The sequence below is a fragment of the Tupaia chinensis genome, unplaced genomic scaffold (assembly GCF_000334495.1).
Source record: "Tupaia chinensis unplaced genomic scaffold, TupChi_1.0 Scaffold000539_1, whole genome shotgun sequence".
NCBI lineage: Eukaryota > Metazoa > Chordata > Mammalia > Scandentia > Tupaiidae > Tupaia > Tupaia belangeri.
The window spans coordinates 4237875-4255068 of NW_006160052.1; the positions used below are offsets into that span (position 1 = coordinate 4237875).

Genomic DNA, 17194 nt, shown 5'->3' on the forward strand with positions numbered 1-17194 from the left:
CTTGCTTTCTCACTTTCCCTTTCTCTCTCTCTCTCTCTCTCTCTCTCTCTCTCTCTCTCTCTCTCTCTGATCAAATAAAAATAAAAATAAATAAATAAAGTTAAATAAAATAATTCTTAAAAAAAAAAAAAAAACCTCACACTGAACACATGTGCGTGCATGCCCAAAATCCCAAGAGAAGAATGAAGAAGAGATTGCATTATAGCCATCCCCTCTGAGGGGTGATTTCTCACTTTCTGTCTCTCTGTCTCTGTCTCTCTGGCAAGCACAAGTGCCCTATACCAAAAATCTCTCTTAAAAAAAAGAAGTTAAACCTTACCAATGAAAAAGAATTTAAAGTGATTCCAAGGGGCCAGCAGTGGTAGTCAAAGCACTGGACTCCCACATGACCTACCACGGGTCAGGTCCCAGACCTGGTGGCTTGCTTTCTCACTTTCCCTATCTTTCTGTCTGGTGAGCGCATATTCCCTATATCAAATTTTAAAATAATAATAAATAAAAATAAATAATTCCTCAAAAAAAATAGTGATACACAAATGTGAAATGTTACTGTATCTTATCAGAATTTCCTCCCTAAAATTATTTTGAAGTCAAGAAAAGTAGAAAGAAAAAAATGTTTCATCAAATCTTCCTTATGCATAAGAATGTGGTAATTTTAGTTTTAAAATATAGAGTTACAGCCTTCTTTAGAAAGAAAATAATCTGAGAAATTTTCTTATAAATTTTATCTTTTTCTATTATTCTCATGTTTAAAGCACATTACAAATATTAACACTATTCATAAAACATGAAGTTATCCCTGACCTGGTCTCCTAAAATAATTATACCAAACTTAAATTCCATCCTTTATATGTATTTCCATTTTCTCACTTCGTCAGACCACTTTAAATTTAAACATATTTCTTTCAGAAAGATTACAGACAAATTTTGCAATCAGTGAATTAAACATACAATCTTTCCATTTCTCTGTTGAAGATGATATAAAAATGTATAATAAAATTAATACATTACAATAGAATATATTATAATTTTATTTAAAAATATAATTATGAAATGCCATATTAAGCTCAGAAGCAAATGGAGCAGCAGTATTCAAAACTACTAGGTCAGTGAGTTTGCTGTCAGTGTACTCATTTCCCCTTTCTGGGCTCAGTTTGCTTTTGGTGCTGCTGCCCATGGTATTCTTGGCTTCCAGGCAACAAAACCTGCTTTTAGGAAAGGACGTGAAAAACAAATTTATGTTGGTACGTTAAAAAAAAATACAAAGAGATGAAGTTATAACTGCTATAACTGCTAAATTTTATAAATCAATTGTTTTTATTCAACATGAATACCCAGTATTACCAAATATTAGACACAATATGAGCCAAACTGATAGCCCTGTCGTCAGAGAACATGGAGAACAGACAAACAAGCAGTAAAGTATGTCAATTTCTATGATAGGGTAAGACAGGGTATTATGAGAGAGGAGAACTAATCAGTGCAAAGGCTCAGAGAATTCTAGAAGAAATAACTAAGCAAGAATGAGAGGCATGAACCAGACAAAAGTGGATGAGAGGAAGGAAGTATGAAGAATGAGTTCCTGATACTTCTGAAATCACATCACCCTCATTATCAAAACATAACTGACCCTACTGAGTAGTGAAGCTGAGAACAAAATCCAAGCCTTCTAATTTCTAGTTTCTTTCATTATTTGGAATACTATTTCCCTCATTTCTTCACCTCTCTTTGGCTTCAAGGAATCATGAAAAACAACTGACCTAGAAAAATGAGAAGTTATAGAAAACTACAAGACAGAGAATGAATAGTATAGGCAGGCAGCTGGGGAAATGGTTTTGTGAGATTTTCTCTAGGGAAAAATGTTTGGGACAAAACAGAAATCCCAGTAACAGTGTATATACCCCTACAGATTAGAGCTTTGGCAAGGCAGTAAATATTCAACCCCAATGTCCAAACAGAACAAATCTCTGGATAGTCTCTGCCAAATCAAGATTACAAACTGCTACTATATCTTCTGAAGTAAAAATAATCAGCAATAAATTTATCCATTTTTCAACTAAGCAATACATGGTGGGGGGGGATTTATAGCTTTAAATGCCTCTATTAGAAGAGGAAAAGATCTCAAATGAACAACCTAAGTTTCCACTTCAAGAACATAAAAAATGAAGAATAAACTCAACCCAAAGCAAAGAAAGCAAATAACAAAGATGAGAGTAAAAATTAATATAAATGGAAAGCAAAAATGCTATAAAGTAAATTTTAAAATGTTTTTCTGAAATGGTAAAAGAACTATTAAACTTTTCTTCCTTCTCTCCTCCCTCCCTTCCGTTTTACTTTCCTTCTTTCTGAGATAGGGTCTCATTATGTTGCCCAGGCTGGACACAAACTAACCAACCTCCAGCCTCAACCTCCCAAGTAACTGGCATTACAGGCATGTATCACCACACCCACTTAAAATGGTCAAGTTTTTAACAAAACTCAATAAGAAAAAAAAGAGACAAAGAAAGAAAATAGATCACAAAAATCAGGAATGAAAAAGGGCATATCACCATGGGGAACCAGCAGTTACCATAATGGCTATGTCGCTGGACTCCCACGCGGTCGACCGCAGGCGTCCCACGCGGTCGACCGCAGGCGTCCCAGACCCAGTGGCTTGGAACTCACGGGCGCATGAGCGTGCGTGCCCAAGATCCGAAGAGGAGAATGGAGGAGAAGGGATTGCGTTGTGACCATCCCCCCGGGGAGTGATTTCTCGCTTTCTGTCTCTATGTTTTTCTCTCTCTCTCTGTTTGGCGAGCGCACGCGCCCTATAGTGAAAACCTCTCCAAAAAAAAAAATAAATAAATAATAAAAAGGACATATCACCACTGAGCTTACTGAAACTAAGAAAATTATGAGAGACTATTATGAACTATTTTATGTCAACAAATATAAACAACTTGGATAGAAGAACAAATTCCTAAAAATATGAATTACCAAAACTTATTCAAGAAAACAGAAAATTAGTAAAGATTGAATTATTAATTAGAAATCTTTGCTCAAAGAAATATCCAAATTTTGCTGGTCTTACTGGTGCATTCTGTTAAACAACTGAAAAGAAATAATACCAATTTTGCACAAACTCTTCAAGTAAGTCTGGGGTCCCCAACACCCAGGCCATGGACTGGTAGCGGTTCAAGGCCTCTAAGGAACGGGGCCACACCGCAGGAAGTGAGCACCAGGCAAGCAGGTAAAAGTTTCACCAGTGTTTACAGTCACTCCCCATTGTTCACATTACCACCTGAGCTGTTAGATCAGTGACAGCATTGGATAAACATATGAGTGTGAATTCGTGAACTACACATGCAAAGGATCTAGAATGAGTGTTCCATAAGAGAATCTAATGCCTAATGATCCGAGGTGGTGCTAAGGTGTTGATAACTGGCATTGAGGAATGGTTGAAAACACTGCATCATGATTAGCCATGTAATTATTTTATTACATATTACAATGTAATAATAAAAATAAAATGCACAATAAGTGTAATGCACTTGAATCACCCCAAAACCACCCTCTTACCCCTGATCTGTGGAAAAATTGTCTTCAGCAAAGCCAGTACCTGGCGCCAAAAGGTTGTAAACTGCTGCCATAAGGTGGAAAAGGAGAGACTACTATGAGGCCAGTATTTCCCTGAGAGTACTCTCTAAAACCAAACTAAACAAAACCCAGGACAACAGAATTCAGTTAATTCTTATACCTCTGGGTCAAGACGGATTCTTAAGGCCAGTTGGGAAATTGGAAATGTTATCCAAGTTATAAGTTAAGAAAGCTCTAGAACCAACCTAGATTGCAGAGGCCTTAAATATCTAAGGCCATACCATGGGGAAATTGAGAATAGCTACCTAAAAAGAACATAAGTAACAGCGCACAATATTTTTGGCTCACAGACCAGTACTGGGATCAAGTCATGAAAGCCACACCTCTCAGTTCTCAATCACTTTATAGATTTTGAACATCCTTATTGGTTTAGGTGGTATCTCATATGTGAGGTCACTACATCTATAGAAAAGAAGTCATTTTCCAGTTTAAAAAACATATTTTTAAAAGTATGTTATTAAAAGGGAACCAGCAGTTAGCGTAATGGCTATGTCGCTGGTCTCCCACGTAGTCAACCGCGGTTTGCGTCCCGGACCTGGTGGCTTAAAACTCATGCTAGGCACATGTGCGTGCAAGCCCAGGATCCTGAGAGGAGAATGGAGGAGAAGGGATTGCGGTGTGACCATCCCCCCTGGGGAGTGATTTCTCGCTTTCTGTCTCTCTGTCTCTCTCTGTCTGTCTGGCGAGTGCATGCGCCCTATAGCAAAAATACCTCTCCAAAAAAAAAGAAAAAAAAAAGTATGTTATTAAAAGAGAACTTTTTCTTCTCCTCCCCCTCTCATGTGCTTACATTTGTTATATGCCCACTACAGTTATATCTATACAGTACCAATACTCAATTTTCTTCACAGTTGTGAGTGACACTGAAAAAGTTCAGCTAAATAAGCATAAAATAGCAATGACAGTCATATCTAGCATTTATTATTTTGTGTTATCATCTCATTTAATGCTCACAATGTCCATGTTTGTCCACATCTACAAGAGAGTTATACAGACATTACAAATACTATAAGCATATATCAGCTTCTCATTTGGTAGCCTGGCGGGGGGGGGAGGGGAGGGAGGAGACACCACTGTGTTTACTTGGACAAATAAGACTGAAATACTTTTTTCATAATAAAGAGGGGAAAAGTAGGGTAGAGGCACCAATGAAAAGAATTTGCATTCTGGGTATTAAGGAAATTTGGGAAAGTACAGAGCAAGGTTTTCAGCACTGTTTTCCAGAGTAATTTAAAGATGCCTATTTTCTTTTTTTTAGATTTTACTCATAAGACACGTACACTCACCAGAGGAAGACACAGAGAGACAGAGAGAGGGAAAGTGAGAAATCATTCCCCAAAGGAAGATGACCATGCCACAATCCTTTCTCCTATATTCTCCTCTTAGGATTCTGGGCATGCACACACATATGCCCATCATGATTCTCAAGTCGTTGAATCCAGGACTCAAACCACAGTCAGCCATGAGAACCCAGTGCCTTAACTACCACACTACTTTCTGGACCCCACCTAAAAACTTTTAAAAAGTTTTTCTATGCATTAAAGATGCAACAACATCAAAAGTACAAACTATTAAAGAAAATAATTTGATAAACTAGACTTCAAAATTAAAAACTTATGAACCAGCTGTGGTGCACACTGGTAAGATTCTACTATTTTATAAAAGGCTGAAGTCACATGGGAGGCCCAGGTTTGATTCCTGGCCCAAGCTGAAGGTGAAGCACAGTAGTGCCTGTGTGTAGTCCCAGCTAGTACCTGTTGAGGCAGGAAGATTATGGCATAGTGAGACATTGTCTTTAATTTCTTTTTTTTAAAGTTAAAAGCCTCTGCTATTTGAAAAACAATGTTCACAGAATGAAAAAGTCAATTCAGACTAGGAGAAAATGTTTACAAATCACATAGGTGATAAAACAACTTGACCTAGAATAAATGATGAACTCTCAATAATAAGTAAACAACCAAATTTTTAAATGGGCAAAATGTTTGAACATACAATTCTCCAAAGAAGAGATGTCAATGGCAAATAAACACACAAAATGATGTTCAAAATCATTATTCATCAGAAAAATGCAAATTAAAGCCACAAGAGATATGGCTTCTTATCTATTAAGATGACTAAAATGACAAAGACTGATCATACCAAGTGTTGGTGAGGAGGTCGAACTATAACACTAATAAAATGCTAGTGGAATGGAAAATGATTACGAGCACTTCAGAAATGGCTTTGCAATTTCTTAAAAAGTTGACCAGTTACAGCGGCACAGCAGAGACACAATACCCTGCAATGATGGAAACATACAGGGAAGCATCATATCCTGGCATCCCAGGTTCGCATATGCCCATTATTCTAGATGGTTGGGGCTGGGAGTGGACTATAGCACGGAGAACCTGTTGAAAGTGCCTGTGTCCTCAAAAACAAACGAACAAAAAAAACTTAAAAAAAAAAAAATATATAAAAAAAAAAAAAAAAAAAAAACTTAAAAAAAAAAAAAATATATATATATATATATTTAACATACACTTGCCATATAACCTAAGTATTCCACTTCTAGGTGAAATGAAATCATAGTTCCATACAATGATCTGTACAAGAATATTTATATCAATTTCATCTGTGATAGTAAAAAACTGGAAACAACCCAGATGTTCAAAAATAGGTAAATGGATAATCAGATTCCAGTTTATTGATACACTAGACTATTATTCAGCAATAGAAAGGAATTAACTATTCATATGTGCAACAAAATAGATGAATCTTAGTTATGCTAAGTGAAGGAATTAAGCAAAAATACAGTATATATTGTATAATTTCATTTATACAATTTTTTTAATTTGATGCTCTAAATATTTGTAGTTTATTGTGTTTCAATTATACAGCAATAAAGCTGATAGATTTTTGTTTTAAGACTCTCTTAATTACTTTAAGTCCCAGTCCTCTACTAAACTATTTCTTTGAGTAAGATACTATCCAGAGAATAGTCATACAGAACCCAAGTTAATTAGTTGCCAGTTGTCATCCTTATTTTACAGGTAAACAAATCAAAGACCATGCAGGACAAACAATTTGATCAAACCCACAGAGATTGTAGGTGATAGAGCCAAGATTTGATTCCAGATATGTCAGCTCCAATGTCCATGTTCTTCACACTATGTTATGATCCATAGGAAAAGTGGAAGATAAATGGTATGGACATGATATTGTAGTTACCTAAAAGAGCAAAAATGAAAATACTTGTCTTAAGCTATTGAGATAAAAGTAATTTTATTATTATAGTAAGAACACTCAATATAACTTCTAGCCTTTAAATCTTGTAGGTATATAATACAGTATTGTTACCTCAGCACAATGTTATACAGCAGATCTCTAGAGGTTACTAAATTTCATAACTGAAATTTTATATTTATTGAATAACACATCCCCACATCTCTCTCCTCACTAGTCTCTGGAAACTACCACTCTATTCTATGCATCTATGAGTCTATTTTAGATACCTTGCATAAGTGGAATCACAGTGCATGTCTTTCTATGACTGGTTTATTTCACTTGGTATAATATCTTCCAGATTCATCCATGTTGTTGCATATTGCAAGATTTCCTTTTCTTACAAGGCTAAATAACAGTCTACTGTATCTTTTATTTATCTATTCATCCCATGATGAATATTTAGGCTGTTTTCATATCTGTTACTGGAATAATGCTGCAACAAACTTAGGAGTGAAAATATCTCTTCAAGATCCTGATCTCAATTATTTTTGATAAAATCTCAGAGGAAGGATTGCTGGATAATACAGTATTTCTAGCTTTAATTTTTTAGGAAATGTCATACATCTTCCATAACAGCCACAACTATTTTATATTCCCACCAACAGAATACAAAGGTTCCAAATTTTACACATTCTCACCAAAATTTATCTTTTCTTTGTTTCTGTAATGGCCACTTTAAGTGAGGTGATATGTCATTGTGGTTTGATTTGCATTTCCCTGATGATGTTAAGCATCTTTTTGTATACCTGTTGACCATTTTATGTCTTCTTTTGCGAAATGTCTATTTAAGTCCTTTGTTTATATTTAAATAAGGTTATTTATTCACTATTGAGGTTTTTGGGTTCCTAATATATTTTGGATATTAACTAACTTCTTATTAGATATAATTCTGTAAATATTTTCTCTCATTCCACAGACTGCCTTTTAATTCTGTTCATTGTATCCTTTTACTATACAGATGCTTTTCTGTTAGATGTAGTTTTTATTTTTTCTTTATTGACAGATTTTTGTTATAGGGCATGTGTGCTTGCTGGAAAGACAGAGAAACAAAGAAAGAAATCAATCCCCAGGGGGTGGGGTGACCACACCACAATCCCTTCTCCTCCTTTCTCCTCTTGGAATTTTTGGCATGCACACATATGCAGCCAATGTAAGTTTTAAGCCACCAGGTCTGGGACTCAAACTGCAGTCAACTATGTGGGAGTCAAGCAACATAACCATTATGCCATTTGCTGGTCACATAGTTTGATGTAGCTTTAACTTATTTATGTTTACTTTTCTAGCCAGTGTTTTTGGTGTCGTAACCAAAAAAGTTACTGCCAAGGCCAATGTCATCAATCTTTCCTCCTATGTTCTCTTCAAGTAGTTAAACCATTTTAAGCCTGTGCTTAAGTCTTTAATTCACTTTGGGTTAATTTTTAATCATGGTGTAAGAAAAGGATCCAATTTCATTATTTTGCATGGTCTATCCAGTTTTTTCAATAGCATTTCTTGATGAGGCTAAAAAAAACCCTACAAAATTACTGAATTTACTTTTTAGCTCTTAAAAAAATAAAGGCTTTGTTGTGGAGTTCTGTATTAATCAAAGATGAATACAGCAGCAGGCAGGGTGGTTAAGGAGCTTGATTCCCACAAGGATGACTGCAGTTTGAGTCCCAGACCTGGCAGCTTGAAACTCACACCAAGCGTGTGCATGTGAGCCCCAAATCCCCCAAGGAGTGTAGAGAAGATGGGATTGCACCATGTTAATCCCCTCTGGGGATTGATTTCTTACTTTTCCTCTCACTGTCACTCTCTCTCTGGCAAGCACATATGCTCTATAGCAAAAATCTGAAATAAAGATTAGTTAGCCATACATGAGTCAACTGGGTTTATTTCTGGACTTTCAATTCTGTCCAATTGGTGTATTTGTGTGTGTGTGTATGTGTGTGTGTGTGTGTGTGTGTGTGTGTGTGTGTGTGTATCTGTTTCTATGCCAGTGTTATACAATTTTATTTACATTTGCTTTATCGTTTATTTTCAAATCAGCAAATCTGATGGTCTTCAACTGTTTTCTTTCTCAATACTCTTTTGAATATTCAGAGATCTTTGTGGTTCCATATTGATTTTAGATTTTTTTCTATAAAAACATCAACTGATGATTTTGTTAGAGGTAACTGAATTCATAGACTGCTTTTTGTAGTACAAACATGTTAATATTAAGTTCTTCGAATTCATGAAGATGGGAAGTCTCTGTTTATCTGTGGCTAACATTTCAGCAATATTCTATAGTTTCCAGCATGTAAGCCTTTCAATTCTTTTTAAAAGGGCATGTGAACTTGCTGGAGAGAGGCAGAAAAAGAGAGGGGAAGAAAGTAAGAAAGCATCCCCATGAGGGACAGTCACAATGCAATCCCTTCTCCTCTATTTCTCCCTCCTTTAGGATTTTGGGCATACACATATATGTGCCAAGCATATATTTCAAGCTAACAGGTCCAGGACTTGAACCATGCAGTCAGCCATGTAGGAACGAGCCCCTTTAACCAGCTCATCACAAACTGGTCCAGGACTGTTTCCTTAGTTCCTTTGCTAAAGGTTTGTAGTTAAGACACAAATATGAAACTAATTTTTATGTTAATTTTGCATTCCACAACATTACTGAATTTGCTTATTAGCTCTAAAAGGTTTTGTTGTGGAGTCTTTTATGGCTTTCTACACATAAGATCATGCCATCTGCAAAAAGACAATTTTTACTTCTTTCTTTCTGATTTGATGCCTTTTATTTCTTTTTCTTTTATAATTATTCTGACTAGGACTTCAAGTGCAATTTTAAATACAAGTGGTAAGAGTAGGCATTATGCCTACTTTTTTCTGGGGGGGGGAGAGGTTTTGCTATAGGGCGCATGCACTCGCCAGAAAGACAGAGAGAGACAGAGAGATAGAGAGTGAGAAATCATACCCCAGGGGGAACGGCCACACCGCAACCCCTTCTCCTCCATTCCCCTCTCAGGATCTTGGGCACACAAACATGCACACCCGCAGTGAGTTTAAGTCACCGAGTCCGGGACTCGAACTGTGGTCGACTACATAGGAGTTCAGCGACATAGCCATTATGCTAACTGCTGGTCCCTTTTTTCAAACATTTTTTGAGAGTTTTTTTTTGCTATAGGGCGAGTGCACTTGCCAGAAAGACAGAGATAGATAGAAAGACAGAAAGTGAGAAATCACCCCCCGGGGGGATGGCCACACTGCAATCCCTTCTCCTCCATTCTCCTCTCGGGATCTTGGGCATGCATTCACACACGCCCGCGCCCGGCATGAGTTTAAGCCACCGGGTCCGGGACTCAAACCATGGTCGACTACATGGGAGTCCAGTGACATAGCCATTATGCTAATTGCTGGTCTTATGCCTACTTTTTATTTCCTTTATTTCCAATCTTTGAAAAAAGCCTTCAGTTTGTCATCATTGAGTATGTGTTAGATGTGAGATCTTCCTACATGACTTTTATTATTGTGTTGAGGTAATTTCCTTTTTTTCATAGTTTCTTGAGAGCTTTTATCATGAAAGTGTTAAATTTTGTCAAATGTTTTTTCTACATCTACTGAGATAATTATGTAATTCTTATGCTTTATTTTGCTAATGTGATGTACCAAAATAATCAATTTTTGAATACTGAACTATCCTTGTATCCTGGAGATAAATCCTACCTGGTCATGGTATATAATCTTGTTAATGAGCTGTTTAATTCAGTTTACTAGTATTTTGTTGATGATTTTTGCATCTATGTTCATCAGGGATGTTGGCCTACAGTTTCCTTTTATTTGTACTGACACTACAAAATCAACACCAGAAGAGTAGGGGAAAGTGTATAATTATCAAATGACTAGAAACCAGCACAGAGGCACAAGAAATATGGGAAAACAAGGAAATACCTCTCCCTCAATGAAACAGAGCAACTCTTCTTCAACCATACACAGCACAAAAGAATTCACAGAGATGTCAGAAAAAGAATTCAGAATACTCATGGTGACAGAGATTAAGAAATCTTTTCAGAATTTGAAAGAGGAGATACATACCATAAAAAGAGCCAATCAGAAGTTCTAGAGATGAAGACAGTAATACAGGAAATCAAGATCTCTCTTGAAAGTATTAATAGCAGACTGGACAGGCAGAAGACAGAATCTCTAAGCTGGAAGACAAAACCTGTGACTTAGATAAAACCACCAAAAATAATAAAGAAAAAAAAATTTTTAGAGGTTTTTGCTATAGGGTGCATGCGCTTGCCAGAAAGACAGAGACAGAGATAGAAAGCAAGAAATCACCACCCAGGGGGGATGGCCACACCGCAATCCCTTATCCTCCATTCTCCTCTAGGGATCTTGGGCACACACGCACACGCGCCCAGCATGAGTTTAAGCCACTGGGTCCGGGATTCGAACCGCAGTTGGCTACATGGGAGTTCAGCGACATAGCCATTATGCTAACTGCTGGTACCCCCAAAAAAATTTTTAATGAGAACATATGGAAAATATGAGATACTATTAAATACCCAAATATCCTTAATAATCAGTTTTCCAAAAGGTGAAGAATCAGACAAGGGCGTAGAAGATTTCCGTCTGATACTTACAGAAATGTCCCCAAATCTAAAGAAGCATTCAGATATCCAGACCAAAGAAATACAAAGGACCCCAAATAGAACAAACATAAAAAGATCTTCTCCATGGTACATAATAGACAGAATGGTAAAAATCACAGACAAAAAAACAAGAGTTTAAAAATGGCAAGAGAGGAACATCAAGGCACTTACAAAGGTTATCCTACTAGCTAGCAACAGACCTCACAACTGAAACAATGCAGGCAAGAAAAGAATGGTAAGACATATTCAAAATACTTACAGAAAAAAAAACAATTTCAACCAGGAATATGATGCCCAGTAAGATTATCGTTCAAATAGGAGGAATGAATAAAATAATTTTAGACAAACAAAAACTAAAAGAATTCACCAATACTAGATCAGGTCTTCAAGAAGTGCAGAAGGGAGTACTATACCAAGAAAACTAAAGAGAGACAGACATAAATAAGAGAACAATAAACAACCAAGAAAATGGCTAACAGAATGGCAGGGACAAATCTGCAAGTATCGATAATAACATTAAATGTTAATAGATTAAATTCCCCAATCAAAAGACACAACTGGCTGAATGGGTTTAAATAAAAAGGAAAGAAAGAAACCCTCTCTTTGGTGCCTACAAGAAAAGCACCTCCTGGATAAAGACATACATAGACTGAAAGGGAAGAGATGGAAAAGATATTCCATGCAAATGGAAATAAAAAAAAAAGGCTGGAGTTGCAGTAATTATGTCAGACAAAACAGGCTTTAAGACAAAAATAATAAGAAGAGACATAGAAGAACATTATATAATACTAAAAGGGCTAATTCACCAGGGGATATAACACTTATACATATCTATGAACCAATTCAGGAGCATGCAAATATACATGAAATTAAGCCTGTTAGATCTAAAGGGATAGATGGACTGCAACACATTAATCATTGGGGGGGAGGGTGTCTCAATATTCCACTATCTCTTTTGAACAGATGATAAAGACCAAAGAAAAAAGCAAAAAGATACAGGATCGAAATTACAGCATAAATGAAATGGACTTAATGAATATCTATGAAACTTTGCACTTAACGACCACAAAATATACATTTTTGTTACCTACACATGGAACCTTTTCAATAGTTGACCACATGTTAGGACACAAAATAAGCCTTTACAAATTCAAAGGCATAGAAACTATATCCAGTATCTTCTCCTACCACGATGAAATAAAGCTGAAAATTATTATGGAAAAAAAACTTAAAAATACACAAACATATGGAAACTAAGCAGCCTACTCCTGAATGACTTAACAACCACTGAACAAATTAAGGCTAAAATCAAAAGATTCATTGAAACCAATGATAATAACACACAAGTTTCTATAATCTGTGGGACACAGCAGAAGCAGTCATGAGAGAGAAGCTCACAGCAATTAGTGCACATAAGAAAAAGTGGCAAATAGACAACCTAACATACCTCAGGGAACAGGAACAACAACAAATACACACACACACACACACACGCCAGGAGACAAGAAATAATAAAGATTCTAGCAGAAATAAATAGAGAATAAACAAACTATACAGAAAATAAATTAAACCAAAAGCTAATTCTTTGAGAAGATAAAAATCAGTGTACCATTAGCTAGACTAAGAAAAGAGCAAAAAAGTAATGCACCATTAGCTAGACTAAGAAAAGAGCAAGAAACCAGATTGATCAAATTCACAATGAAAGAGGCAATATTAAAACAGATATAACAAAGACACAAAATATCATTAGCGAATACTATAAGCAATTACATGCCAACAAACAAAATCTGGATGAGATGGGTAAATTTATGGACACATAATCTACCAAGACTGAATCAGGAAGACATAGAAAACCTGAATAAAGCAATAACAAGACATGAAATTGAGTCACTGATAAAAACAAAAACAAAACCTCCCAATAAAGAAAAGCTGAGGTATTAATAGTTTCACTTCTGAATTCTACAAAACTTTTAAAGAAGAGCTAAGCCCCATTCAACTCAAACTATAATATTTCTAAAGATCCAAAAGGAAGGAACCCTCCCAAATTCATTTTATGAAGCCTCCATCACCCTCATCCAAAAACAAATAAGGACATAACAAATAAAACAAAACCACTGGCCAATATCTCTGATGAATATAGATGTAAAAATTCTCAACAAGATACTAGCAAATCAGGACTGGATCATATAGTATTTCTACTTGTAGGTTTTAGTGACTGTACTAATTTACATTTCTAGGGACCAGCAGTTGGTGTAATGGCTATGTTGCTTGACTCCCAGGTACTTTGAGTCCCGGATCCGGTAGCTTAAACTCATGCCAGGCACCTGTGCATGTGTGCCCAAGATCCTGAGGAGAATGGAGAAGAAGGGATTGTGGAATGGCCATCCCCCCTGGGGGGCAATTTCTCGCTTTCTGTCTCTCTGTCTCTCTCTGTCTTTCTGACAAGCGCATGCACCCCATAGCAAAAACCTCAAAACCCTCAAAAAAAAAAAAAAAAAAGATACTAGCAAATTGTATCCAGTGACTCATTAAACAATTATACACCATGACCAGGGAGGCTTTATTCCAGAGATGCAAGAATGGTTCAACATACGCAAAACTATAAACGTAATACACCATAAAAAAAAACATATGATCATATCAATAGATACAGAAAAAGCATTTGATAAAATACAACATCTCTTCATAATTAAGACTCTCAACAAAATTGGCATAGAAGGGACATTGCTCAACACAATAAAAGCCATGTAAGAAAAACCCATACTTAACATCATACTGAAAAGCCTCCAACTTTTCTACTAAAACTGGAACAAGACAAGGCTGCCCACTTTCTCCATTCCTTTTCAATATAGTACTGGAAGTTCTAGCCAATGCAATCAGATAAGAGACTAAAATAAAAGGCATTCAAATAGAAAAAGAAGATGTTAAATTATATGCAAATTATCTATTTGCAGATCACATGATTATATACATAAAAAGTCCAAAAGAATCCACAAAAGAACTCTTGGAAGTGATAAATAAATGCAGTACAGTGGTAGAATACAAAGTCAACATACAAAAATCTATAGCATTTCTACACATGAACCAGGAGCAGACTGAGGTAGAATTTAAGAGGAAAAAAAAAAATCCCATTTACAACAGCCACAAAAAGTACAAGATACCAAGAAATAAATCTAATCAAAGAAGTCAAAGACCTCTACAAGGAAAACTTTGAAAATCTAAAAAAAAAAAAAAAAGAGGTTGAAAATAACACAAAAAAGTGGGAAAGACATCCCATGTATGCGAATTGGAAGAATTAATATCATCAAAATGTCAGTTCTGTTCAAATTAATCTACAAATTTAATGCAATCCCAATCAAATTGCTTGAAATACTCTTCACATATTTAGAAAAAACTATCACATAATTTGTCTGGAATCATAAAAGACCTTGTATTGCCAAAGCAATTCTGTTCAAGAAGGGTGGAATAGGAAGCATCTTACTCTCTGACCCCAAAATATATTACAAGGCTGTGATAATCAAAATTGCATGGGACTGGCACAAAAACAGGCAGGTGGACCAATGAAATGGGAGAGAGAAATCAGAAATAAACCCCAAAGCACACAGCCAAGTGATATTTGACAAGGGCCTGCAGAAAGATGAAACTGGACCCTATCTCTCTCACTATTAACTAAAATCAACTCAAAGATCAAACCTAAGACTTCAAACAATCAAACTTCTAGTGGATAACACAGGAGACACTCTTGGAGACATCAGAGTAGGTAAAAACTTCTTAAATAAACTCCCCAAAGCACAGGCAATAATCCAAAAAAATAGACAAGTGGCACTGTATCAGTTTAAAAACCTTCTTCACAGCAAAAGAAATAATAATTAGAGTGAATCAGCAACCTTCAGAATAGGAGAATATATTTGCAAACTATTCCTAAAATATGGGATTGATAACCAGAAGCAGCTCACCCTCAAAAAAAAAAAAAGACCAACTCAATTAAAAGATGGGCAAATGAGCTGAACAAACAGCTCTCTAAGGAATATAACAAAAAAGCATATGAAAAAATGGTCAGCATCTCTTATCATAAAGGAGATGCAAATCAAAACCTCAAATAGATACCACCTAACCCCAGTGAGAATGGCTAAAATAAAAAAATTAAAAATGTTAAGTGCTGGTGAGGCTGTAGTGAAAAGGAAACTCTTTTACACTGTTGATGGGAATGTAAATTAGTATAGCCTCTGTGGACAACAATATGGAGGTTCCTCAAAAACCTAGAAATACAATTACTATATGATCCAGCAATTATACTCCGAGGTATCTACCCAAATGACATGAATACACTCAGTCACATAAGTACTTGCACATCCATGTTTATTGTGGCATTATTCACAAATGCTAAGGCATGGAACAAACTCAAATGTCCACAGATGAATGGATTGAAAAAATATAGCACATATACACCATGGAATGCTAATCAGCCATAAAAAAAAAAAAAGTGAGACCCTGGCATCTGATAGAAAGTGGGACAATATGAAAGATCTACTGCTAAGTGAAGCAATTCAGACTATGAAAAGAGGTATTGCATGTCCCCTCTCAGTATATATCAACCCTCTCAAAATACACCAAATACCCACACTCTATGGCAGAAACTGAAATACTGTAAGATATTAAAGCATGAAGAATGACGTGACTACCAGAGACAGTGTGGAAGGAAGATGGGAAATGAGGGAGGGTCAGAAGGGAATCAAATGGAATAAAGAAAGAAGTAAAATATTTAAAGGACACAACAATGGAAAACTATCTGTTGATAAGGGGTACAATATAATATCTTTAACTGGACTCATATGCAGTATATTCATTCTGGATAAATGTATTTTGAATGCTATAATAATATACAGTAATTGAATGTATAAAATAAAAAATATATATGTAAACGAAGACTAATAATATATCTCCATTTCATTAGGATTATTTTCAGGAGTTCTGTTTTGCTCAATTTTTTAAAGATATACTTCTGTTTCTTCATTTTCCTTGATTTTTTTGTGATGGCATCTGCATCTGAGAAAATAGTTGATTTTCACAGACTGGTCTCATACAGGAAAAGGCCTTCATCATTCAGCCCAGCCAGAAACTCTGGGCACCTTTCAAATCTTTGTGCTATTCCAACCTGCTTTCTTTGTTCTTAGCTGCATCCAGGAATCAAGAATATGTAGAGTCCTATCAGCAATAAAGAAAAATATGAGACTGAAGCTAGTCCCTTAAGTCTCTGGAAAAGTTGGATTATTCAATTCTCTATTTAAGTCCTTTCTTCCATCAGGGAAAAACTGGGATCTGGGGTTCACCCCTGTTTGCTCTGCACTGAGTCAAGTACAGTGGCTATGATAGCTGCTAGTTCAAATCATAGACTTTGTTCGCACTGGCCCCTAGGCAACAAGAGTACTCCGAATCCCATTGTGCTCCAAATTAGGTTAATACCTTAGGAAGCTGTGAAATGGGATTTTTCATCCACTTACTCTGTACTGAACCAGGAGAATGCAATGACAACTTCTAGCCCAAACCATTATCTCTGCTTTCACTGGCCCCAGGTGGATAGAATATGCCATGTCCCAACAGCACTCTGAGACAGGCATACAGTCCTTTGGTCAGCTCTCAGACAAGTGAGGTATCAAACACAAGGCCTAACTCTTTCC

The 17194-nt window shown here is 36.1% G+C and overlaps 1 pseudogene; it reads right to left on the reverse strand.

Moving 5' to 3' along the window:
- Positions 1-17194, reverse strand: part of LOC114009452 (platelet-activating factor acetylhydrolase IB subunit alpha-like) — a 57771-nt pseudogene that overhangs the window by 1777 nt on the left and 38800 nt on the right.